Source organism: Cebus imitator, unplaced genomic scaffold (assembly GCF_001604975.1).
Source record: "Cebus imitator isolate Cc_AM_T3 unplaced genomic scaffold, Cebus_imitator-1.0 Scaffold56, whole genome shotgun sequence".
NCBI classification, from domain to species: domain Eukaryota; kingdom Metazoa; phylum Chordata; class Mammalia; order Primates; family Cebidae; genus Cebus; species Cebus imitator.
Window position 1 is genome coordinate 5326966 of NW_016107371.1, and position 24793 is coordinate 5351758.

The 24793-nt window shown below is 36.2% G+C and overlaps 1 protein-coding gene across 3 annotated transcripts in view; it reads left to right on the forward strand.

Moving 5' to 3' along the window:
- The window catches only part of OXR1 (oxidation resistance 1), a 479036-nt gene that overhangs the window by 64014 nt on the left and 390229 nt on the right, over positions 1–24793 (forward strand). Inside the window, exon 1 of one of the 3 annotated variants that reach the window (XM_037738704.1) lies at positions 19574–19669. The exons of the other annotated variants lie outside the window; for them this stretch is intronic. The gene's annotated coding sequence lies outside the window, so the exon portion shown is untranslated. Of the gene's footprint in view, positions 1–19573; positions 19670–24793 lie in introns of those variants that run through there. 3 annotated transcript variants of the gene reach the window in all.

A 24793-nucleotide genomic window follows, 5' to 3' on the forward strand; every position in this document is an offset into this window, starting at 1 on the left:
GTGGTATGGAGTAAATGCTCAAAAATATTTGAATGAATGCTTATAATTAATAGTATACTCATACTGCCCTTTTGGCTATCCAGAATTAAATACTGAGTTAGACGTTTCTCCATGGAAGGATAGGATATGACATGACATCCTGAATCTTTCCTACTTTTATCCCTCTTTCAGTCCATTCTATCTGCTTGGTTATAATTACTACAGTACACTGTTCACTGAAGAAAAAAACATCAAAAATTTGATTTGAACTAAGTGATTTACAGATTATTTGATTCCTAATCTGAGTAATAATTCTCCAGGTCAATAGTTAAAATTATGTTCAGGGTTTTGTTTTTATTTTTATCTTACAAAAGAGTGATTTTTTAATTCAGATAGCATGGAGACATGAGATATAGATAAAAAGGCCAATTTTAAGGCTGGGCATGGTGGCTCATGCCTGGAGGCTGAGGTGGCAGATCACCTGAGATGAGGAGTTTGAGACCAGCCTGGTGAACATAGCAAAACCCTGTCTCTACCAAAAATACAAAAATGAGCTGGGCGTGGTGGTGGGTGCCCATAATCCCAGCTACTTGGTAGTCTGAGGCAGGAGAATCACCTGAACACAGGAGACAGAGGTTTTAGTGAGTCAAGATTGTGCCACTGCACTCCAGCCTTGGTGACAGAATGAGACTCTGTTTCAAAAAATAATAATAGTAAATATAAAAGGCTGATTTTAATGTTAATCTCATTTTCCTAAGGCCCACTTGGAAAAAGGCAGTGGTGGCAGGTCTAGCCAAAAATGAGATAAAAGGATCACAGTTTCTCCAGGTGAGACAAGGTATACGTTGTCAGTGTAGAGCAGGAGTAGCCATTGTCTGGCACTGCAGTGGATCCCCAGGGAGGGACACAGACTTTCATTATGTGATATAGGGAAGGGCAGAAACGTTACTGTAGAGATTCAGCAATTCCAGTGACAGATTCAGAGACTGTGTTCCATCAGGGTGCCCTGGATGATGGTCTTATGAACCACTCCCTATGGAAACAGTAGACCTGATCGTCATCATTAAGGGATTAGTTTACCTATGCATGACTGTATCCACCAATCCATTTGTAACATATTTCTACCCCACTTTCACATCTCAAATGTAGAGTGCCTAAATTCAAACTGATGAATTAGAATCAAATTATGTCAACCATATTTAACTAACATAAGGTAGAATGTGTTGCCCCCTCCACCCACTAAATCTCTTATTACTTTGGGGAAGGGGCACTGGCAAGGCCCAGATATTGACTCCAGCTTTTTCTTCTGAATGTATTTTATTTTTGGTGAACTCTTAAAGCCATCCTTAGATGAACACCAAATAGGAGAATTTTGAGCCCTGTGGCAGATTGGCAGAACTTCCTCGTACTTGATGTCATAAACACTGGATCATAATGGCTCTTTAATAACCTGAAAATGTTGACATAAACCTATGGCTTATGACATCACCTAGAGTCATTTAGATACTGGGCTAATTCAAAATTTGTTAGGCAAATATCTACACCATTATGATAGGATATTATAAGCCCTTAGTAAATAAAACAGTACTTATATTTAGCAAATATAAATTTAAAATCAAGAAGCTATGCTTAGTCAGTTTTCTAATTGGGAAATATCCATGAATTATAAAGCATGACTTAAAATATTTAATTTGTAATTTGCATGGAACATAAACATTCACATTGTTTACAGATGAGATTTTAATTGTGCTTTTAAAGGCTAAACTATCTCCATCATATGGCTTACTTAATGAGTCAGAACAATTTGGAAATAATTATTATTATGAAAAAATAATTCTATGGCCTAGTTAGGTACTGCATATGATCTGGGCTTACTGACTGCAATTAAAAATTGGAAGTAAGAGCTTATAGAAAATGTGAAAATAGCATAAACTAGGAAATATAGAGAAAATGAAGAAAAGCCTGTAAATGGTTGACATTTTATGAGATATTTCATTACTGTGTCACATTAGACTGATGACCTAATTCAGCATTCTTTTTTCATGAATAGAGAATAAACTTGAGATTCTTCAAGTGGCCAGATGAGGATCACACAAGTTACTGGCAGCATTCTGGGGCAGAACCCAAGTTTCTAAGCCATCAATTTTATGTTGTCCCCTATAGGGAACTCTCATTATGAAACAACTTCTCAGATGCCTATTGATCAGGATTTTAAAAATACTTAAAATGGTCAGAATTTGTAATGTGTAGTCTTAAGTGTTTCAGAGTTTCAAACATAAATGTACTTAAGATCATATCTTTTCCTTCATGATATGAAGAAAAAATAAAATATTCTTCCTAACAAAGGCAGTGGAAGTGGAAATTACCTTTCTCTTATGTTGATGTATAAACAGAACTCTATATCTTGTCTGGTTTTAAGCACTATCCGAATAAGTTTTATTTTCAATAGTTAAAATTGTACTTATTAAAGATGTAGAATTATAATAGCTATTTAAAACACTAAAAGTTAATGTGGCTTTTTATAGGTTTGGGAGAACAAATACTGAACTCTTTTGTGGGAAATCTCAGATCATTCATTGTTCTGGTTATATCTGAAGGGATTTGCAAGTATAATTCATGAACTTCCACTTTATCTGTTAAACAAAATTATAGGAGGCCATTGTTTTGGACTGAGCTCCTGTTCTGGGCCCCAACAGACCAGACCAAACCAGAATGGAGTCACTCAGGCCAAATGCCACATAATCAAACTGAAACATTAAAGGACAGAGTCCCAAACAGACCAATTTTTCCTCAAAATAGGAGATTCTAGTATACCTGAATCAGCATAATAAAAAAGTCCACTCTGCTTTAGCCCTTACAAGAAGGGCTGGACGTGGTGCCTCATACCTGTAATTTCAGCACTTTGGGAGGCCGGGGTGGGCGGATCACCTGAGGTAAGAGGTTCAAGACCAGCCTGTTCAACATGGTGAAACCCTGTCTCTACTAAAAATACAAAAATTAGCCAGGTGTGGTGATGCACACCTGTAATCCCAGCTACTTGAGTGGCTGAGGCGGGAGAGTCACTTGAACCCAGCAGGTGGGGTTTGCAGTGAGCCAAGATCACACCGCTGTACTCTAGCATGGGTGACAGAGCAAGACTCCATCGCAAAAAAAAAAAAAAAGTGACCCGATGTTAACTAATCCATTTTTCCCATTGTTCTCTTTCCTTGTTCCCCCTGCCACACACACACACACACGTGCGCGTGCGCACGCATACACACACACACACACACACACAAACAAAAAACACTGTTCTGCTATAGCCCGGTGGCAGCTCTCATCCTTTTTTTATAAAATGGAGGCTATTTGAATTATGAGTCTCAAAAGCCGATTATATCTATTACTAAATTTTTGTAGTTTTATTTTTTGACATATCCTAAACCATCCATACTTTATAACTTGTAATTCTCTAAAACATATTTTGTGATTCTTGGTATTTGTGCAAAGGTTTACTATTTGGAGGGCAGATACGTACTTACCTGTTATCACATTGTTTTTCTCTCTCTCTCTCTTTCTGTAACTCTCTCATTCACTATCTCTCTCTCTCTTTGATTTACTCTCTAATGTTTACCTGATTATTTAGCAAATAGGACTGCTAATACTCTCTGTCTCTTCAAGCTGCCCTCATCAAAAGAAGGAATTTACACATATTAGCTATATAAACAGAAATGTTTTTCCCCAACTTTCTCTTAGTTTAAAGCTGCTTCTTTTCTTACAAGGAAATTTGCATTTTTCATTTCATGTTTCTCTTTAAGAACATACTTACATTCTTTTGTGTCCACATTGGGAAATTTATTTGAAATACTCCTCTTTGGGGATTATTCCCTAATTGCATGTATTCGGCTATAAATATTGATAAATATAACAAAATCACAGATAAAATAGATAATCAATAATCACTCTAGAGATTAGCATGTGCTGCTGTTTAGATATACATATTTAATAAGTCATACTGGCTTTTTAGCTGTACCTAAAACATGCCAAATCCATTTTTGTGTCAGGGCCTTTATTCGTTATTCTCTCTTTCTTTTGACTTTGCATTCTTTCTGTGCAAAATGGGATATTTTGTAGATCATAAATTCATTAGTAAACCTCTGAGGAAAGCACTACTGTTTTCCCTATTTTACAGATAATAAAACTAAGGCAGAGCTTAGCTTTTTGAAGGATTAAATGAGATAAAGTACTTAGAACAAAGTCTAAAATGTAGTAAGCGCTATAAATATTATAGTATATAAATGTGAATCAATAAATATTAGCTTCTATGATCTGATATGTACATTTTTTGCATTTATGTAATTCTTTTCCCATAGTTACTTTACGAAAGTTTTCTTAGCTGTTGAAAGAATTGTTATAAGCTTCCAGCCTAAAGCTCTTCTGCAGGAAAGCTCTAACACCATCATTCAAAAGTTTTAACTGTTTACCCTGAATCCTTTTAAACTTAACTCTGGTTTTCATACTACAGTGGTTAGCAGCAGTCAACTGATAGGATGTGATTGGAGCAGTTGTGAGGGAAAGGGAAAAAATAAAAAGCCTTCTGGTTTGAATGGATCATAATAATGACCTGCCACCCCTACTCAACAGGAAGCACTTAAATTATCTTTATTTTGGTCCATTAAAAAAGCAAAGGTGTGTAATGATATGCTTTAGAAGTTCTACGTGAGCTACTGAATACCATATCTTATTTTTGATACAACTTTTAAGAATCATTCAAAATCCATAATACTTCAGAAGAAAGTTTAAATTGCTTCCTTTCATGTTTTCTGCTTAAATGTAACTTTTAGATAGGCCTTCCCAGACCACCATATCTAAAATAGTAGTCCCTGTAACCCACTAGCCCCTTACATAATTGCTGTATTTTTCTTCATAGCGTTTATAATTTCTTGATATTATATATCCCTGTAATTTAGTTGTTGCTGTCTTTTTCCTCTGCCAGGATATCAATCACAACAGCTTTTTGTGACAACCGTGGTGACAACAGCCTTTTCCTGGTTTTGTGCTATGTTCATGGCACTTAAAACAGTGCCTCTCATATATAGGCATTCAAATATGTGTTGAATGATTGAATGAGGAATTTAAAACCACCAAGGAACACAGCAGGAAACAATGATTTACATTTATACTACCTACTATAATTTTAGGAATCTCAAACATTTTATCTTAAAGCCTCTGTATTATTCAACATTTACTGATATTTGCAAAGAGTTTATAGCAAATCTTACTGTAATCTGAAAGATACCTTAGGCAAACTTGCATTATTCATAATGTAGAATAGGCAAATATAAACACAGTACATGAAGATACCAAGAGATAAGCCCAAGCTTGAACATCTTGTCTGCCTTAAAAGCAATGAACATATTTCAACTCCTGCTACTAAAGTTTCATTTTACTTAATATGTAAAAAAGGTGAAGCCATTCCAATGTTTTTTTCTAGGTCACCTCTGTATATATAATTTATTTTATAGCCTTCACCTTGCTTAATTTTATATCTTGGGACTAAGGCTACTATTTTTCAAATAAATGTGCTCATATAGCTAAAACAACAGTAAATGCTATGTATAAATAGGATATATAAATTCAGGTTAATGAGACTTGAATAAGATTGAGAAAAAAAAGAAAACATTTAAAATAGTACATCTTTTAAGAAATACTTATATATTGATTTCCTCATTTATTCAATTAGCCAACATACCTATATATACACTTTCTAACAAACAATATTATTCAAAGACAACTAAATGTGATAGAATATATGTTAATGAAGCAAAGAGAAATACTATAGTCTCACATCTCTAGAGGGACTTTGCTGGAGGAAGACAGGCATATCAAATATGTGTGCGAATGTGTCTGCACACACACATACAACATATATATATTTAGTGTTCTGTCCTGTTCACCATCTGCTACTGTTTCCCACACAAGTTCTTCTGTCCTCTGAGAGCCCTATTCTTCTATCCACCTGACTGCTAACCAAATGATATCTCACCTCTAAAGGAATTGGAGGCCATACATTTGCTTAGTCATAAGTACCACTGTTTCCCATTTTCCCATTTCTGTGCTTAAGAAGTGTTTCTCTATCTGCACCCAAGATCACCTCCTTTTGTCAAGCTTCAGAGAAGGTTTTCTCCTCTTTTTCTGGACTAGGATCATCCTTCCATCTATAGCCCCCACCTCTTTCTCTTTTTATTTTATTTTAGATTCAGGGTTTCACTCTGTTACCAGGCAGGAGTGCAGTGGCTCCATTATAGCTCATTGCATCCTTGATCCTGTGCTCAATCAATCCTCCCACCTCAGCCTCCATAGTAGCTGGGACTGCAGATACATACCACCATGCCAAGCTGATTTAAAAAAAATTGCAGAGACAGTGTTTCACTATGTTGCTCAGCCTGGTGTCAAATTCCTAGCTTTGTGAGATCCTCCTGCCTCAGCCTCCAACAGTGCTGGGATTATAGGTGTGAGCCATCACACCCAACCCCATCTGTATCCTTAATCTGATTTTGTCCTTCCAGGAATTTTCTTACTTCTTTTTCCTTTGTTTTTTTCTTCAAGATGGAGTCTTGCTGTCTCGCCTAGGCTGGAGTGCAGTGGTGTAATCTTGGCTCACTGTAACCTCTGCCTCCCAGGTTCAAGCGATTCTCCTACCTCCGCTTCCTAAGTAGCTAGGATTACCACCATGCCCTGCTATTTTAAATTTTTTTTGTATTTTTAGTAGAGACAGGGTTTCACTGTGTTGGCCAGGCTGGTTTTGAATTCCTGACCTCAAGTGATCTGTCTGCCTTGGCTTCCCAAAGTACTAGGATTATAGGCATGAGCCACCGCGCCGGGCTTCTCTTTTCATTTCTTATGTATTTTGTTAGCTTTTCCGTCTCTACTGGCTCTGTGCCATACCCTGTCTCTCACCTCTGGGTTGTTTTTTCAGAGTTTATCTATGTGCAACCCATACCGGTTTGCATCTGAGAGTATATTGTGAGCATCTCTTCCCAACTTTGCTTTCAGTGTCACACTGGTAGATTGAAATTTCCCTCACTATAGTGGGGTTATTTATATGAGGGAAATTGGCAAATTCTGTGAATCAAATTCTCCTCCACACTCCAGCACTGGTTGTGAAACATTTACAGGCAAAATGCTGCTGTAGTCCCCCACCTTCCCTTAAAACCGTGTTCTTGTAAAGAGTCTACTCTAAATCTACCAGCTTCCTCACTTCACATCAAATCTCTGAAATTAGACACCTGCCCTTGTTTCTACTGGAAGTCCTATAGCAAGGAGGGAAAATGCTGTTATGACCAGCTATGTTTGTTGCTGCTTTCCTCTTGCTTTCTGAAAACCTCTTATTGTTATCCTGATATGGTATCTCTTGATTCTTCTACCACTTCTCTGACCATTTTTTATTTTGCCTCTTTTATTAGATACTTTCTCTCTCTTTCTCTCTTTCTTTTCTTTTCTTTCTTTCTTTCTTTCTTTCTTTCTTTCTTTCTTTCTTTCTTTCTTTCTTTCTTTCTTTCTTTCTTTCTTTCCTCTCTTTCTCTCTTTCTATCTCTCTTTCTTTCTTTCTCTTTTTTTCTCTTTCTTTCTTTTTCTTTCTTTCTTTCTTTCCTTTCTTTCTTCTTTCTTTCTCTTTCTTTTCTTTCTTTCTCTCTCTTTCGTTTTTTTCTTTCTTTCTCTCTCTTTCCTTTTTTTCTTTATTTCTCTCTCTCTCTCTCTCTCTTTTTTTGTTGGAGTTTCACTCTTGTGGCCTAGACTGGAGTGCAATGGCCCAATATCGGGTCACTGCAACCTCTGCTTCCTGGGTTCAAGTGGTTCTCCTGCCTCAGCCTCCCAAGTAAGTGGGATTATAGGCATGCGCCATGATGCTAGGCTAATTTTTTGTATTTTTTTTTTTTTAGTAGAGATGAAATTTCTCCATGTTGGTCAGGCTGGTCTCAAACTCCCAACCTCAGGTGATCCACCTGCCTCGGCCTCCCGAAGTGCTGTGATTACAGGGGTGAGCCACCATGCCCGGAAGCTAGATCCTCTTTCTTTGCTCCTAATTCTTGAAGTTCTCATGATTCCAGTTATAGTCCTCTTCTATATACTTTTTTTTTTTTTTGATCTGTGGTCTCACTCTGTCGCCCAGACTGGAGTACAGTGGCACCATTGTGGCTCATTGCAACCTCTACCTCCCAACTCAGCCTCCCGAATAGCTGGGACTACAGGTGTGCACCACCATACCTGCTATTTTAAAAATATTTTGGAGAAACAGGGTTTCACCATGTTGCCCAGGCTGGTCTTGGATTCCTGGGCTCAAGTGATCTGTCTGCCTCGGCCTCCCTAAGTGCTGGGATTACAGGCGTGACACTTCTACCCACTTTAAATTGGCTAACTCATTAATGCCCAAAGCTTCAAATCATTCCACTAATAACTGCCAAATGTAAAGCTCCAGGCCAAACATTTAACTTGAGTTTCAGATTGGCATGTCCCATTGTCTTCTTAATATCTCTATCTAGTGACGTCACATGCACATGAAACTTAACATGTCAAAGCCTTAATTTAATTTTCCCTTTTAAATTCTACTCCACCTTGTGTATTTTCTGTTCAGATGAATGGCCTCACTACCCACCAAGCCAGCAGCATGAAGACCCTGGGAGTCATCTCAGACTCCTTGCTTTTCTTCACTCTGCAAATCCAATCAGTCCCTGACTATCTTTCTGTCCCTCCTCCTTCATCACTCCATTCTCACCCCAGCTGCCTTCTTTCAAATCTTTATCCTTTCTTACGTAGATTGTTATAATCTTCTCCCAGTTTGTCCTCCTGCCTTCTGTCAGACTCAGCCAGTTCTTCCCAATGGTACTGGAATGATGTGTTTTAAAAATGTAAACCTGATCAAGTTTCTTCTCTACTTAAAATCCTTCCATGGCTCTTCACAGCCTCTGGGATAATTTCTTTATTATATAATATTTTGTCACAAATAACAGAGCACCCAGATTGCTTAAGCACCCAGATTGCTTAAGAAAATTGAACTGATGGCAACTGAATATTCTAGAGAATGGATCTGGGTTGAATGATGTCAACAGGAATTTGTTTCCCTTCATATTTCAGTTCTGCCTTCTGTTGTGTTGGTTTCAGTCTCAGGTTCAGTGTGATAGCAAGATGGTGGCAGCCACTGTAGCTGTGTAACCTCCCAACTTTAACGTATAGCAAGAAAGAAACAAGAAACTCCAACCTTCCCATGAAGAGATTCATAATTATCTCATTGCAATTGGGCCATGTGCCTACCCAAAAGGATTCACCATTGCTAGTAAACTGTAATATGTTGATTGGCCTATATCCAAGCCACATGAAAGTTGACGAGGGTATATCCTCAAATGGAAATTCAAACTCTTGCTAGAAGAATGGACACTGGGAAACCTACTACTTATAATGAAATAATCTAATAGGTATTTGTATATCTCAGGTAGTGCTTCCAGTGTTTTGCATGTGTTCACTTACTTAACTTTTAAAACCACATCATGAGGAAGGGAAGAAACTGATATACAGAAGGGTTAGATAGTGTAGCTAAGTTAGACACAGAAAATTACTGGCATTTATTGCAAAATACAAAATTCTGATTACAGGCCTTCCTTTACTTTCTTACCTAACAAGTTCCTGAGAATATTTCTTAGCCAGATGACTGGTAGTTCAAAACTAACTTAAAAAAATATAAATTAAATGTGCTCCATATTCAAAGAGCCAAAAACCACTGGAGATTTCTCACATACCCTGTCTTCCACAGCACCAGGTAGCTTTTAGAATGCATAGAAATGTCAGAGTGGCTTTAGGAGGTTGATAGCTTGGGGTTGGGTTGGGTGGCGATGTTAAGTCCCCGCTGCTCGCAGCAGGTTATCTGCTTCCCATGAACTACTGTTTCTCTCTAATCCTTCCACAGGGATCAGGGTGCAAAGATAGTTAGCCACCAATTTTTTAAACTTCTACTTGAATGAAGAGGGAATTATAGGATTCTGGCCTTTCTCCCAGTGGAAGCAGTGGACAGGAAGAATTTAACCAGCTGATGCATGAAAGGTGAAATTTTGTATATGACGTGTAATGCTCTTGTATTCCTTACCACTTACCACATATCCCTCACATTCACTCCTTTACTCTAAAATTCAGTATTCCTTTCCCTTATGTGCCTTTCACAACTCTTTTGTGTCTTGACAAATGCTGTACCCTCTGCATCTGACAGATCATCTCTCAAAAGTTGTGTCAAGTGTCATCTTCTCAGTGAATACCTTCCTGGAATCACACTGCTTGTGAGGAAACAGCTGTGCTGCTTTTTGTGTCCCAATTGCACTTACAAGAACATTTCCCATGGTTTCTGTAACTAATTACTGTGTTTCTGTTTTTATGTTTGTCTACTTCTATTATGCTGCAAGATTCTTGAGAGCAGGGAGCACATTTTGTTAAATCTTATGTCCTTAGAAAAGTGCCTGACACATAGCACGTTCTCAGTAAATGTTAGATAAGTGAATGAATAACGTAAGAACACATAGCAGGTGCTCAATAAATATTAGATAAGTAAATGAATAACATAAGAAATATGCAGAACCTATAACAGGGACTCCTAATTGGCAGGAATTAAAGCTGGCTAGAGCTAGGAGGGATGAGTTGGGCAAAGCTTCTCACTCTAAGATTCTAGATTTAAGACCATTAAACACATATCTTTCTGCAATAAAGATAGGCTTTGCTATCCAAATATTTACTGACACTTTTTGCTAGAATTTTCACAAAAATTTTAGTATCCAAATAGAAAATTCTACCATAACATTTATGTAAGTGTAAGAATGGAAATGTTTAAGTCGTAGGTGAGTCCATGTAGGAGGATGTAGAGTATTTCCATATAGAATCATGTGAGTGTCTTCTAAGGAAGTAGGAAAGCCTGTGAAGAAAGTTAGTGAGTACAAGAGGTCTAGAGAATCCCATGTATTAAAAGAAACATTGGTGCATAAAATATACAGAGAAAGATTAACACATAAAACATATATTTGATCATGTACATGCCTTTCTCTATAATGCTTATATTTTCCACATGTAAGACAAATTTAAAATCTATTATGGTCATTTGTTTTTTGAAAGCTTCCCTGTGTCACTCAAGCATAGCATGGTATGTTTGAGAAGCTACTGATGTATCTCATGTGGTGGGTGGACAATCGTAAAGATTGAAACCATGGATAACCTGCTGATGGCACTATAAGTCTTTGAAGATTTGAAGGAGCTAAAAGAATTTTATCATTTGGTAAAAATTCACTTTCGACTAAAATTCTGGGCTACTACAAAAGATTTAAAAACTATGCAAGATAGAATCATTGGAATGAAGATCATAGAGGAGGCAACTTCCTAGGAATGGGGCTGCAACAGTTCATTTTCTCCAGTGAATTGCAGAAAACTATTGACAAAGGTAACAAACAAAATTTCAGTAATATCAATTTTCTTGATATAATCTGGCTTTTTATAAATAAGTGTTACTAGGAGATAATAAAAAACTAGGATACTACACTTCTAAAGATGGACTAACTTTTAAGTGAAAATTATAGAGGTGATAGTAAACTAAAACATCTCTACATTTGTAATTCTGAACACTCAGGACCATTAAGGAAATGTGGAAGGGTAAACTGTCTATTGTGTGGCTCTTAAATCTAAAACTTTGTTGAAAAAGGAGGTATTCAGTCATTTTTCTAGGAGTCATAGTTTCCAGTGGTCTATTCCTGAGGGGTATAGAATCTTGGAACCCAAAGAATTGTGGCTGAGGTTTGGGTAAATTTTATTTAATAAAATAAATGGTTAATGAAGTTGCCTTGAAGAAACCTAGTTTGGATGATAAGCTAAGAAAAAAATGTTTTTCACATCAGCATGAATATCTGAATTATTTTTCGATCCTTAATTCATTTTACCAGTGGCAACATGATCCCTCCAAGGATGCTGTGGCTTCACTGAATCTTCATTGGTATGCTCTGATGTTTACAGGCGCTTTCTGTTTAGTTCCAAAAAATGGAAGCTCTTTGGTGTTCAGTTTTAATTAAGCATGTCAGTGCTTGTGGAATGAAAGCCAAAGGCTTTTAGAGAATAGTCAGTTCTTCTCCAGGCTCAATGAAAGGACTTGTTTAAAAGAAGCAAATTGATTTTGATCATGTTGTGTATTTTCCAATAATGCCCTAAAGAAGAAAATACTTTCATAAGGAAAGAGTGACATGCAGATTTCTTTTGTGATCTGTATTTGTGAAAAATGCCAAACTTCAGGATTGCAGTATGCTCTAACAAATAAATACTGCCTGTGCCTGGGGACCGAGTAGTGGTTATCACCAGACAAACTCTTAACCTCTAAGATTTCTTCCCTCAGAAGCAGGCATTAGTTTTCTAGTATCTATTGTTTGAGTACTAGTCAAAGAGTAGATACAGATGTCTTTGCTGTGAAACAGAGAAAGTATCAATAAATTATATGACCTTAATAACATAGCAATTCAACTAAAATTGACTTAACAGATATTTATTGATTGTTGATTGTAGGCAATAAACTATGCTACGTTGTACAGGGACTAGGAAAAAAATCAAGACATAATTAGTGTTCTTGAGGAATTAGTAGAACCCAGATCAAATAAGTAAATAAATAGTTATTGGGTTTATTTTGCTTTTGTACATTTTCTAAAAGATCTACAAATGATTAATTATATTTTATGTGACTATTACTGTATCTGCTCTTTCATTGACTCTCATTTGTTAGAGCAAAAGGGTGCTCTCTGATTCCCATGGCTAGAAACTTCAAATTCAGTGTTTCTTAAATATTTCTTAAGTAGTTAAATAATATCAAATTATTAACATTTAGTGTTCACCTTTCATAGATAGGTAAACCATAACATGAGTTTTCTGATAAACCTTGAATAGAAATATGTACAAAGTGTATAAAATGTGAAGAGTAAGTAGATGAAGGGAATTGAAATTTTCCAATTTTAATTACAGTAGGTATTGATTTTTGAGCTAGATTTTGCAAGACTAATATTTTTGTTCAAGAAGTAAAGGACATTCCTTGAATGGGAACATAATGATCAGATTTGTTCATTGTGAAACATAAGGTCATGGATACATTTAGTTTAGTCAGAGAGAAACCAGGTACATGTTGCCGGGCTTAGGGGACAGGAGGGATGGGATTGTTTAGGATGAATGTCAACAAGGTGACTTGGGCTGTGCTATGAAGGAAAGTGAAGCGATGCCTGAAAAGTCTTCAGAAAACACACACACACACACACACACACACACACCCCTACCAATTTTTATATTACATTCCTAAGTGCATTGTTTTCAAAGGCTGGTTTTCCTAGACTCTTCCCTCGTTAATCTGAAACATTAACATGCTTATCTTCTGAGAATACAGAAAGATTCATTAAATGTGCCTATAATCTGCAGCTTTTAAAAATTAAACTTATTTTTGGCAATCTTTTTTACTGGGTAATCCACATGGGATTGAACATTAAATGACTCATCAAAATGTATTGGTGAAACATAAAAACATTGATAATACATCATACGGGTAGTTTTGAGATATTGTCCTCTTAAAAATGATTATTTAGCACTACCCTTGAGTACAATAAAGTACACCTGAAAAACATGAGTTTCTAACTGAGAATTCTATTTAATTTTTGATGCATTCCAAGTGAAGAGTGCTGTGCTAGGCCTTCAGCAGAGAGTAGAAACACTGAGCAGTAGTAGTAATTGAGGGAAGACAAGCCAGAAGATACAGCATAGGCCACACTGAAGAGAATCTCAGGGGTAATAGTTAGGTCGTAGAAATAGTCATCAGAGGTTTTCTAAATAAGAAATTTGCATATATAAGTGCTTTCCCTTAATAAAAATACATTGTAATCTGCATTGGAGGGTTAAAGACAAGTTTGAAGTCCAATGCAATAATTTCCAGCCAGTGTTGTGCAAACTGTGTATCAGGAACAACAGTGATCAGTGCAGGTGATTCAAGTATTTGCAAACAATATGTTCTCCATCAAACACTGAACATTTTAAACTGCTTGAAGAATTTAACTTTTTTAAAAAAATTAGGATATTTGTCCATTCTTAAGATTTCAAATATTATTCAGACGCTTTAAAATATCTGAAAAAAATAAGCTGGTCAAGACAAAAGATAATAAAGACTTGAACATGGGGGATGGCAATCAGAAGAAGAGGAGAAAGTGACTTCAGGATAGGCAATTGAGCAGTAAACAAAACAGAAACAAAAACAAGCCCTGGCAACCATTTAATAAAAAATTAGGGGAAATTATTCTGGAAGCAAAAGAGAAGGAACAATTCCATACATGAAAAATTTGAAAATTATCTCCTGAGAAAGTCACATTAGATAGAAAGTTGAACAGTATTGCCATATGGGAAAATATGATAGATCATTGAAGAACAGTGAAAGCTAGGAGGGCTTGGATGTTTCAGGATCCTGGAAGTCAAGGGATACAAGTTACCCAAACAGAGAGGGAAAAAAAAAGGATGAGTATAGCAGGCAAAGAGAATAGCATATCAACGTCCTGTGAGGTAAAGAGGCACAGATGCACTCAGGAAAATGCAAAGGAGAACTTAGAAACAAGTGGACGAAGTGGAGTCTGATAGAAGCCTATTGGAATCAGTAGTTAAGTCAATACACCAGTTGACAGGTGATGAGAACGTTAGGGTGGAGCTCAGAAAACAAGAGTGGATGTGAAAAGGGGAAGGCTGTGGGTATAGGGTAATATTTGGTGGCATTTGTGAATACAGGGAAGAAGTGAGAGAAAGGAATAGTTTGAAGTCACAGCTGAGGCAAGGGAAGATTGTATAAAATCAGAAACAAAGGAGAAAGAACCAATAAGAGGCACACATGAAAGATGGAGGCACCAAAGAAGCTTACAATTGCATTAAGGTTACGGAGAAAACGAGAGCAACACACAGGTGGGAAAAGTTGTCTTTATAGTTCATACATGAATGAAGTGATATTTTTTCTTAGAAAATCATAGCAATATATGATATAGTTAATTATTCTGAAGAAAACAATCTCAAACTGTTTTAGGGTGATCTTTGTTTGAAGTAATAATTTATTTAAAAGTTGCTTTAAGGTTCGTAACTGTTCAGTTCCCTGGCTATGGTAAATGCTTCCTGTAATTTGAACATGAGGATGTTTCTGAAGGAGGTGCTTAGACTAATCACAAATATAGCCACGTTGCTGTGATAAATAAATCCTTTAGACTAATTGCTGACATACTCAGTTGAATACTAACACCTCCCATGAAATGACTTTAGTACAAGTAAAATGACAGCTGCACTGCAGTGAGAGGACACATAAAGCTTTCCATTAGTTTGTCTCCAAGGTTACCATCTGTGCTGATCTGAAGTTTCAATGTGTGGGATTTCTCAACCTGTGTAAAGACTATATTTTCAGGAGTGGTATCAATAGTATATAAAAGCAGCTTGGAAGGTACTTGAGCATTTATTTGGCATACATCCATGCTGACTTAATCACTCAGTTGTTCTAGAGAGACACATGTCTCTGTTCTGTCAGAAATTTTGTACAATGATTGTGGAAAAAGAATGTCAGGATTATTTGACTCCACATTGCATATACAAAAAAGAAGAGGTGAATTTATACGTTATACAACCAAACTGCCTTCTGGATAAAATTGAGGGGAAAAATTGATTTGAAAAATTGGATGACTTCTCTAGAGTTTTCATAGTTATTATTTCATAAGTAATATACAAGTCTCAAGCAAATATAAAAAAAAAAAGCTGTAAAAGCATAGACATTTTTGGAGTCTAGAACTTAAAACATATGGCCCCAAATTAAAGAAATAGTATTTTGATAGTCTAAAAGGAAAAGAGAGACTGCTTTTAGCTCAAAATTGTATAGAGTTTAACATTTCTTAATCTAAAACATTTATCGTTTTTTCAACAAACGTTGATTAAATACCTCTTCTGTCCCAGGCACTGTGCTAGGTCATAGGTTTGAAAAGTCATTAAGACTTGTTGTCTGTCCTCAAGGAATTTACAACTATATAGAAAACAGACCAGCCCAAGGAATTAAACCACATTTTCGAAAGGTTTTCATGGAATAAGAACAAGATGTTGTGAAAGAACACAGGGGCTGCACATAATGAGGATTAGGAAAACTTGGAAAAAATGATGTCAATGTTGACATATAATGACTTAAAAGTTAGCCAAGCGGATGGGAAAGGAAGGGATGAGTGTAGCAGACAAAGAGAGAATAGCACATCAAAGGCCTGCAAGCTGTGGAGAGATGCATTTGGGAAAATGCAAATCAGTTTAACTGAAATATAGTGTGTATTGGGGAGCAGGAGAAAAGGAGGTAAGGGCCTCAGTGAGAGAAGGTGGAAAGTAAAGCAGGTGTGAGTCTTGTAAACCATCTCAAGGAACTGAAACTTTACTGTGAGGGCAAAATAGAGCAATTAAAGGGTGATGAGGAAGACACCTGTTAACCACTAGCGTCTCCTTCTTGTTCTTACTGATCATTGTCATCATCATCATCATCATCGTTGTTTGAACTCACTATGTGTCAGGCAATATCAAGTTAGTTCATGCGTTTTTAAATAAAATTTATATCATAACCTTATTAGTACATCTAATATTCCTATTTTAAACATGAAGAAATAAGCAAGGAATGGTCTTAATTTCCCCAAGCTCATGGTTAACAATAAGCACAGTTGGTAATCACACCCAGGTGTTTCTGACACCATAGTCCCTGCCTTTCTACTCTGCAATTCTTATGTAGAAAATGACTGCGTTTCCCCAAGGGCACTCAGTTTGCAGTGTATTGCAGATGATGTATTGCTGGAAAGGGGGCTAGTTATGAAGTTATTGTTATTAATCAGGCATTAGAAGACTGTGGGTAGAGGTAGTGAGAATGGAGAAAAGTGGATGTATTCCAAATATCTCAGAGGTAGAATCAACCAGGCTTGCTGATTAATTGGATGTGTGGAACGATATACTTCTGGCTTGGATGATCAGTGTATTTCAGGAAGTGTATTTGTAAAATCCACCGGATATGTTGCTTCTCTAAGAAGCGCTAATGTCAGAAAGATTACATTTATACATTTCTGGTAGGAATGTAAATTAGTACAACATCTATGAAAGAAAGCTTACCAGTGTATTTTAGAATTAAAAATGTGCATAGGATTGACGTAGAAATTTTATGTTAGATATTTATACACAAATAGAAGCTGACATTATATCATATGAACAAGGATATACAGGGCAGCATCTTATGTAATTGCAAATATTGTATACAAAGTCAGTCCCCTTCAGTGTGAGACTGGCTGATGAATTAGGGTAAATCCGCTCAATGAAATGCTCTAAAATCCCAGATGGGAAGGAGGCATCTCTATATGTGTATTGATAGAGAAATATTGTATATATATATGACTTTATGACTATGTATGTATGTAGAAAATAAGGATGTAGGTAAAACTATTTATGTTAGGCTACCATTTTATTAAAGCCAAGTAGATAGATATCAAATTAGATATAAATCTGATAGCAGGGTACAGAGGACAGAAAAGGGAAAGATGTTTATTCTTCAGGGTATATCCTTTTGATTTTACTCTATATACATAGATTTCTTATTTTAAGAATTAATAACAAGATAAGACAAATTATAAAAATTCAAGGCAGAACTCCCTCTTTTAAAATCTAGTCTCTAGAGAAAGTTTATCTTAAGGGAAAAGTAAAACTGTTAGTTTGGTTTCCTTGTTTCTTTTGTGCCTCATTAAGAATTTAACTATGGGTTGGGTGTGATGGCTCATGCCTGTAATCCCAGCACCATGGGAGGTCGAGGCAGGCAGATCGCCTCAGGTCAGGGGTTCGAGACCAGCCTGGCCAAAAATTACAAAAATTTCTACAAAAAATACAAACATTAGCTGGGTGTGGTGGAGCATATCTGTAGTTCCAGCTACTGGGGTGGTTGAAGCAAGAGAACTGTTTGAACCCAGGAGGCAGAGGCTGTAGTGAGTCAAGATCATAGCCTGGGCAACTCCAGCCTGGATGACAGAGTGAGACTCTATCTCAAAAACAAAAAATAAACAATTTAACTATGTAGACAATCCGTTTTCACAGGAAAAGTAATATCTTTCCCCAGTGATTGACTTATATACTTCCAAAGTCCTGGAGCTACTAAAATTCATAATTCAAGTGTAATAATATAATAATGTCACAATTTAAATTATTTGAGTCATTCAAGTCATATTGTTGCTAACTTTTTATTCATTTTTAAATTAATTTTTTTCTTATTTTATAATTGGCAAACATAAATTATATGTATTTATCACATACAACATGATGTTTTGATATATGTATACAGTGTGGAATGGCTAAATCAAGCTAATGAACATGTCCATTACCTCACTAATTTATCATACTATTATGGTGATACCATTAAAAAAATCTGCTATCTTAGCAATTTTCAAGAATGCAATACACGGTTATTAACTATAGTCACCGTGTTGTGTTGTACAGTAGATCTCCTGAATGTAATTTCTCCAGTCTAACTGAAATTTTGTGTCACTGGACTAATATCTTACCAATCTCCGCCACTGCCTCAAGCCTGCAGCCACTAGTAACACCATTCTTTCTGTGTCTATGAGTTCTGCTTTTGTAGATTGCACGTACGACTGAGATCATACAATACTTATTTTTCTGTTCCTGGCTTATTTTAACGTACTATCTTTCAGGCTATCCAAATTGTTACAAATGACAGAATTTCTTTCTTTCAAGAAATGTCCATTCAGGTCCTTTGCCCATTTTTTTTTTTAATGGAGTCATTTATCTTCTTGCTATCAAGTTTGTTGAGTTCCTTATATATTTTGGATATTAACCCCTTTTCAGTTATCTTGTTGGAAAAAGTTTTCTCCCATTCTCCCTTCTCTTGTTACGTTCCCTGGCTGATGGGATTACTCCAGGATCATTGTGGAATGGGATTGGATCTGTGTCACGTTACTGCTTCTGAGTATGCAGCAGGATCCAAAGTTGACAGGCCTGGTACAAGGGCTCTAGTGGGCACAGATCCCATCTGGTCCCTGGACTGGGGTGTCTCCGGGACCTTGGTCTACAGAGCTGGTTCTGGGATAAGGACCAGCTTCAGGGTCCACAGATGGTGGACTGTTACTGCATGTGTGGATGAGTGTGGCTCACGGGTTCCTGGGAAAGTTACATCTACACTGTTACTACATGTGTGGATAAGTATAGCTTACAGGACCCTGGGAGGAAGTGTGGCATCCTCCACATCCCTGGGAAAGGTCCATACTACCCTGGTCTGTGACTGAAGGGAATTAGAACCAAGTCATGGGGCTGCTTCAGGATCTCCAGCTGAGACTGAGTCTTCAAGTCTGTCTCTGGAGTTATGGACAGGTGTGTCTCCCAGCAGGTCCCTGAGCAAATAAGCCTGCTCTTAAATTGCAGTTGAGAGGGGCTGGATCCTAATACAGAGCTATTTTAAGACCCACAGGGGGCCAGGGTCAGAGTCAGCCTGCAGGAGCACTGATCAGCTTATCTCCCTCCAGGTACCTCTGTGGGCAAACTTGTCTCAAGCTGCAGGTGAGATGAGCTGGGACCACTTTTCAGGGTTGTGTCAGGATCTGCTGTGGGACCTAGGTCAGCTGAACTTCCTGGAAGGCAGGTGGGCATGAGTCTCTTTGAGTCCCTGGGCAGGCAGGACTACTTTCTGACTGCTCCTTAGTGTATTAACACCTGGAGAGTTCTTGGTACTTAGCCAGATGCTCTGGAGTTTAGACATAAAAGACACAATTAGACCTTTTCAAACTCTAGTTTATTTAGGAAAGCAAAAGTAATACAAAAAATGTAGTGCACATTTTAATGTGAAATGTATTTTAGTTGCTAAGTTGGATGTAGATTGGTTCAGAAAGAGGGGAGATCAGAGGAGCATGAAACTATCTGGCAAGAATTCACAGGATTCGTGGACCTTGTATTAATTCTTGAAGAATTTGGATAAGTAAGATTAGAGGGAAAATAAAATTTCAGTACAGAGGCAAATCAGAAATGTATAGCATATTCAGAGTTCAGGTATGGGCATTGTAAGTAAGCAAGTTCACAAAGAGTAGAGAGCCTAGGTTGGGAAATATCAATAAGGTAAATTTATAGGGAAACAAGAAAACAAGAAAGAGACTTTAGATTTGATGGGAAAATAAAAAGGAATCCACCTTGTAAAACTCAAAAGAATCTAGTATTTCTTTGATAATTTGTTCTGCTAACATTTATTTGAATCTTTACCATAAAGTCTTCTCTTCATACCTCATCCATTTTCTTCTACATTTTATGCCTATTATCTCTTGTAGTGCCCTGAGTAGAATTTCAGTATATATGTACCTCATTACCTGCACAGTACATCACTTAAAACAAAATCCAATGGACCCTTGGATATCCCAGTTTGAAATTATCTATAATGTTTAATATCCCCCTTGGAATTGAAGTCTTCTTTTCTTCGGGCAAAACGATGTAATTCACTATGTACACTTAATGCTTACAGTGCTTATGGTCAAAATCTTGAAACATTTTGGTTCCTCTTCCAAGAAATGTTTTTACATATTTACTGTTTTAAATATGAAATATAGAAAACCTATATTAATTATGTGGTAGGTTACTTAAACTGATATTCACAGAATTTTAAGATCTTAATGATACGGAAGCATCTAGGCATGCATAGAAGTAGGTTAGAAAAATGTGTCTTTTCCTTAAATAAAATCACTTCATGGAAGTTCTGTGAAATGGCAAAGTAATTACAACTAAAAGAATTTATTAAAATATAGTGTTTTTTTCCAGCTGGATTTGAAGCCTAAAATCTCATTCATGAATAAAATGATTAAAATAATTATTTTGGTAAAGTATCATCTCAATAATCCATTGTATTCAAAGACTATTCACATTTTAATAAATATGTTAAAAGAGATGGGCTTTATTAAATTACATGCTATTTTCCTTAATATTGGACTAAAGGAGTGACTTAAAGAAAACAATTTTGTCTATGCTTATAACTTATAGCTAGGCATACAGCGGAAGTCAAATCACTCCATGTATTTTAAAAAGTTTCCTCTAACATGAAGATATAGTCTTTCTCTTGTGACAAAGAGGCAGATCTGGCTCTTAGTAATGTTAGAATTTTGGCTGAAAGCTATGAATTCATACTTAAGTGTGGAGAATGATGTTGGAGATTTGTATTGATTGTAAATCACCAAAATGAACACAAAATTTAAACTTGTGTGGAGATTTTAAAGATATTTTCTCTGGAAGCATTGCATTGATAAGCAATGAATCATTTAAATGGAATTTAAAGAAATAAGCCCAGTACAAGAGTTTATTTAAAATAGCGCATCATAAAAACATAAATATAACAGGCTTTTTAATTTTTTTCAATTCAGTAAGCTTTGAGTGCCTGGTAGATGCATAGCACACTGTGCCTATTCTTGACAAAATAAATCAGATAGGTATAAGTTGTAAAAGAAAAGAAAACACCAAAATGAACCTTAGAGTTATGATCATAATTGCTGTAAACGGCCACTATAAATTTTTTTGTGTTTGAATATTTACTTCTTATAAACATGTATGATTTTTTTCTTTTTAAATTTTTCTTTTTTGATGTCATCAGAAAACATGCAATTCTCTAATATTTATTTCATTTTAGAAATCTACATCTAAGCTTATCAAATTCCAAGTTGTTAGTTGCAGGTAAAGGACATTGAGCAAAGATCGCACTTTTAAACATTGTGGCCAGGATCTTAGGAAATTATCCTCAACTTTATGGACCAAAAGCAATACCCTGTCAAAGAAAAAAATGCACCAGAGTTAAACAGCTGTGAGGAAAACTGGATTCCATATAATTGTAATAGAGGAGAGAGACTGAACCCAACTCCACTAAACAGAAGGCAGAAGTGTTTTTAAGTGCTGGAATGAACTAGTAGAAAAGTTCTAGAGGACATTATAGGAGGGCATGGTTGGTCAATTTGATTATGCCATCTTTGTTTACTAGTTGGCACTTATTTAAATTAGACTTTTACCCTCCCACAGGGAGAGGCAGCTAGCAAAGCTATCTTTTTCAATGGCTGCATTTTAAAGGGATGGCTCCCAGATCCTTAAGAAATACATTACTGGATTATGAAACTGACAGGTGGTTGAAACAAGATTTACATCTCAAAGGGGCAGAGAATGGATTTACAGTTGCAAGTTTTCTGAAGTAAATACATTAAGGAAAAGGAAGTCAGGAAGCCATAAACAGGAAGAAAACCACCTAAAGTTGTCAAACTGAGGGAAACATTGAGGTTATCTTGGTTAACTCTTCAGTTATATTAAGTTGTACCGTATACATTGACAATATTTGACCATTCTTGACCTACAAAAGCAATGGGTTCAGATGGCTCTATGTAAGATCCTACGATCCAGTTTGTTTTTGTATTATTTCTACATTCTGCAGAAGCAAACAAATCTCGACTTGTGTTTTTAATTTTATACTTTCTTATTTTAAAAATGACTTGGAGGGGATTTTTTGTGTATTTACATTAAATGATATATATTTGTATTCATACATTTGTATATATCTATGTGTTTATTTAAGAAAGGTTAAAATTGAATTTGGCAAAAACGTTAAAAAAAAAAAGTTAGCAGAAGTCTTGAATAGTTCTTAAAGAAATGTCACAGGTTTGTTTCAGAGCTTCAAGGAAAGATGTATAGTAAGCTGCAGTCATGACCCTAGGAGAAAAGCAAACCAGAAATTTAAAATAATAGTTTTATAGGTGTTGAGACCTAAAATAGTAAAACAGTTTTTTCCTTTAAGTGCTCATAAAGGCAACATTTGTCTGTTGGCAACTTATCCACTAACCCTAGTAGTTGATTTCATAGTCTTGGTTTTTGCTTGTTGCTTATCTTTTTTAAAATGATGTCTCTCAATGCAAACTTGGCAAAACTCCAAAATGTAATTCAGTAAAAGCAATTTGATTAGGTACGAAAATAACATCCAGATATACAGTTATCTAAAGATGGAATTAAATATATCTAGAAAAATGAATTGCATCAGACAATATTCCATACTTTTTTTTTTTTTTTTTTGGTAAACTGTACCCTCAATAAAAATCAGACAATAAAGCTTGGAAAATTTTGAAGTTAACTGTTGTGTCAGAATTTGGAGTTCCCATGTCTTTGCACATGTACATCTATATGCCATAACAATTTTACCAAGGACAGGATAGACACCCCCTTTTGGAATGTAAACAGACAACTTAGGATGTGGATGGACCTTCATAGCTGCTCACTTCACCAGCAGGCTGATATTATTCTGGCTGTCAGGGTCCAGTTAAAATTAGAATTCATTAAAATCATTGTTCTTGCTTTATTCCTTGATAGCCACTCATATCTGCTTGTATGTACACAACAACAATTTTCAGAGAGTGCTTTGCTTTTGTCCTTTTTTTTTTTTTTTTAATGTGATGGCCTCTGTGTTAAATGGTGAGTTCTTTATGTGTAAATGCTATATTTTATTTATCTTTGTGTCATTGATACTTAGAGTAGTAGAGCATGAGAAATGTTTTGCAAACTTATAAATGACTTAAGGAAGCTAAAGTTTGATATTTAAAATTATAATATGTAAAATTATCAGTAAACAATGGACTGATTCTATTTCTCCTTTGCCCCATGTTTTCCACTTTGCAGTATGTACAAAACCACAAAACTTTGGGGGCCAAAGTCACCAAGCCTTAAACATAGTGGCAGACACTGCTAGTTTTCTGCCAGTATCCACTTCTCCGCCTTTCTTACCGATAGGCACTTTGGTTTACAGTTGACACTAGATGCCTCAAATAATGGCTGCATTTTCCAGTCATCCTTAGATTAAAAGTGGCCAACTGACTAAACTCTGGCCAATAAAAATCAGGCAGAAATGTCATGCGTAAATGTTAGGAAGCATCCTTTTCTTCCTCCTGCTTTCTGCTGGCAGGAATGCAGACATGCTCACTGGAACTCAACAACCTCTTGGACCATGAAGGGAACCACATAATTGAGAAGGGTGAAACTACAAGAAAGAAGATGCCCTCTTCCCAGGTGTCCATGGAGTTGCCATATGTGCCTTCCCTTCTTAGGTCAAGATTTATTTGCATGAGAGAAAAATAAACTCTTTTCCAAGCCACTTTATTTCGGGTTGCTTTTTCCTAAATTTGTAGCCAAACCTAATGGTCATCATTTGGGGCACATCTTTGGAAATTCTTTCCAATTCCCTAAGACTAGGCAGAAGCCCTTCTTCTGTGCTCCTGCATACCCTGTATGTACCTTTATTAGAGCGCTTTCCCTATTTTATTGAAATCATCTTATTTTACATAAAACATTCTTTGAGGACAAGGATAATGTCTTATTCATGTGCCATTCATCTTTATCCCTGAGCTATAGCTAGGATAGTGTATGTGCATATAGTATATGCTCAACAAGTATTTGTTTAATTGAAAAACACTGGATTAATGACCTGAACTGAATAAAGTGCTAACAGTACTGTGGAATTAATTTGATTGATTTTGATTCAGAATCATAGGACATTATCGTAAACATCAAAAAATATGTGTGGAGATGGCTGTTATATTTGTTATATGAATATACCCTGGCTTACTTCCCCCATATTAATCAATAAAAATCCTTTTTCACCCATATGTAGTAGCATTTTTGTTAAAGCCTCAGGTGTGATTGTAATTTGTGTCATGGAATTTCTCTCTCTCCTTTCTTTCTTTCTTTCTGTCTTTTCTTTCTTTTCTTT